This window comes from Malaclemys terrapin, chromosome 15 (genome assembly GCF_027887155.1).
Source record: "Malaclemys terrapin pileata isolate rMalTer1 chromosome 15, rMalTer1.hap1, whole genome shotgun sequence".
Taxonomy (NCBI): Eukaryota; Metazoa; Chordata; order Testudines; family Emydidae; genus Malaclemys; species Malaclemys terrapin.
In genome coordinates, this window is record NC_071519.1 from 14,491,344 (window position 1) to 14,493,843 (window position 2,500).

A 2,500-nucleotide genomic window follows, 5' to 3' on the forward strand; every position below is an offset into this window, starting at 1 on the left:
CAGGCCTGGCCTGGGTGGCCGCGGGGGGATTCGGGGCGGTCCCGCGAGCCGGCGGCCGGGCGCAGGGGGTCCGAGCGCGTCCGAGCGAGTCCGTCCCGGCCCCGGGGTCTCCCCCTGCGGCTCTGGGGGGCCGTGGGTCCCCGCTGGCGGAAGCCGCTGGGCGCTGGACACCCGCCGTCCGTCCCGCCTGGCCAGGCCTGGCCTGGGTGGCCGCGGGGCGGGGGATTCGGGGCGGTCCCGCGAGCCGGCGGCCGGGCGCAGGGGGTCCGAGCGCGTCCGAGCGAGTCCGTCCCGGCCCCGGGGTGTCCCCCTGCGGCTCTGGGGGCCGTGGGTCCCCGCTGGAGGAAGCCGCTGGGCGCTGGACACCCGCCGTCCGTCCCGCCTGGCCAGGCCTGGCCTGGGTGGCCGCGGGGGGATTCGGGGCGGTCCCGCGAGCCGGCGCCCGGGCGCAGGGGGTCCGAGCGAGTCCGTCCCGGGCCCGGGGCCTCCCCCTGCGGCTTTGGGGGCCGTGGGTCCCCGCTGGCGGAAGCCGCTGGGCGCTGGACACCCGCCGTCCGTCCCGCCTGGCCAGGCCTGGCCTGGGTGGCCGCGGGGCGGGGGGATTCGGGGCGGTCCTGCGGGCCGGCGGCCGGGAGGGTCCGGGCCAGTCCGCCCCATGCCCGGGGTCTCCCCCAGCGGCTTCGGTGGGTCCTCCGCGGAGGAAGCCGGGTGGGGAGCCGGACCCCAGGCGCCCAGACCCGTGACCTGCGGCCGCGACCTCCGACTCGGCAGGAGCGACGAGGGGCTTTCCGGCCCGTCCCCCCCCTCTCCTTCCTCCCCAGAAAAGGAGAGAGAGCTGGCTCGGACCGGGAAAAGCTGCCTACGGCACCTGGGATTCCCAGGCGGTCACCCATCCAAGTACTAGCCAGGCCCGGGACGGTTTACCTTCCGAGATCGGACGGGATCGGGGGCGTTCGGTCCGGTATGGCCGTAGGCACCCGGCCCCCGCGCCTCCTCGCCCGCTTTCCCCTGCCGACGCCCGGGCCTGCCGCACGGTGAGCCCCGGTCGGACTGCCCCCCTGCGGCAGGGCCCCCGTCTCTCGCGGGCCCGGTCCTTTTTTCCTTCTCGAGCTCCGGGGCCCGGGCTGGCCGCCAGAGCCCCTCCGCCCGCCCGCCCTCCCCGGCGTCGGGGAAAATATTGTCCCGGACATCCAGTGCGCCCTGATCCTGTCAGCCGGGGGGGGGGGTGGGTGGGTGGAGGGGGGGCAGTCCCTCGCTGCGGCCGGGGAGGGTGAGCCCAGGGCGGCTTGCCTGCCGTCCGAGTCCCCTCTCGGCCACCAGGTCAACCCCGAGCCGAAAGGGCTGAAAAATTTTCAGAGTCCCCTCCCGGGCACCAGGTCAACCCGTGGAATCGAACGGGTTCGCCTGCTGGCCGGTTCGCTTCCCGGCCACCAGGTCAACCCGTAGGTTTGAACGGGCACGCCCGGTGGCCGCTTTCCCGTCCGGTCACCAGGTCAACCCGGATCTCCCTCCTTCCCTGGGCGCCCCCTCCTCGGAGGCGTCAGGTTCCATTTTCTTTTTCCCCCCAGACTTCCAGGGGCCCGATCCAGTCGGCCGGGAGGCAGTCCCTCGCTGCGGCCGGGGTGGGTGAGGCCAGGGCGGCTTGCCTGCCGTCCGAGTCCCCTCTCGGCCACCAGGTCAACCCCGAGCCGAAAGGGCTGAACATTTTTCAGAGTCCCCTCCCGGGCACCAGGTCAACCCGTGGAATCGAACGGGTTCACCTGCTGGCCGGTTCGCTTCCCGGCCACCAGGTCAACCCGTAGGTTGCCGACGGGGCTAGCCAGTGGCCGGTTTGCTTTCCGGCCGCCAGGTCAACCCCTAGGTTTGAACGGGCACGCCCGGTGGCCGCTTTCCCGTCCGGTCACCAGGTCGACCCGGATCTCCCTCCTTCCCTGGGCGCCCCCTCCTCGGAGGCGTCAGGTTCCATTCTTTTTTCCAGACTTCCAGGGGCCCGATCCAGTCGGCCGGGAGGCAGTCCCTCGCTGCGGCCGGGGAGGGTGAGCCCAGGGCGGCCTGGTCCATGTCTCTAGTGGGCCCGATCCTTTTTTGGGGTGTTTTTTTTTTTTTTTCCGAGCTCCGGGGCCCGGCCCGCCCGGGCAGCCCTCCTCGGAGGCGTGGGGCGGATTTCCCCCCCCCCCCCCCAGACTTCCAGGGGCCCGATCCTGTCGGCCGGGAGGATGTCCCTCGCTGCGGCCGGGGAGGGTGAGCCCAGGGCGGCCTGCTTGGCGGCCGGGTCCATGTCTCTAGTGGGCCCGATCCTTTTCTTCCCTTTTCCGGCTCCGGGGCCCGGGGTGGCCGGGTAGCCCTCCGCGGTGGCGTCGGCAAATTTTTTTAAAAAATCAGACTTCCGTGGGCCCGATCCTGACGGCCGGGAGGCAGTACCTCGCTGCGTCCGGGGACGGTGAGACGCTCGGCCACCGGGTCAACCCGGAGGAAGCGGGCTGGGGGAAAAAAAAAAAAA

The 2,500-nt window shown here is 72.8% G+C and overlaps 1 non-coding gene across 1 annotated transcript; it reads right to left on the bottom strand.

The window, feature by feature from the left end:
- Nucleotides 1-856: 856 nt before the first annotated feature.
- LOC128823767 (5S ribosomal RNA) lies at nucleotides 857-975 on the bottom strand. The gene has a single exon (XR_008442003.1). It is a non-coding gene; the product is annotated as a 5S ribosomal RNA (ribosomal RNA).
- Between the last annotated feature and the right edge of the window lie 1,525 nt (nucleotides 976-2,500).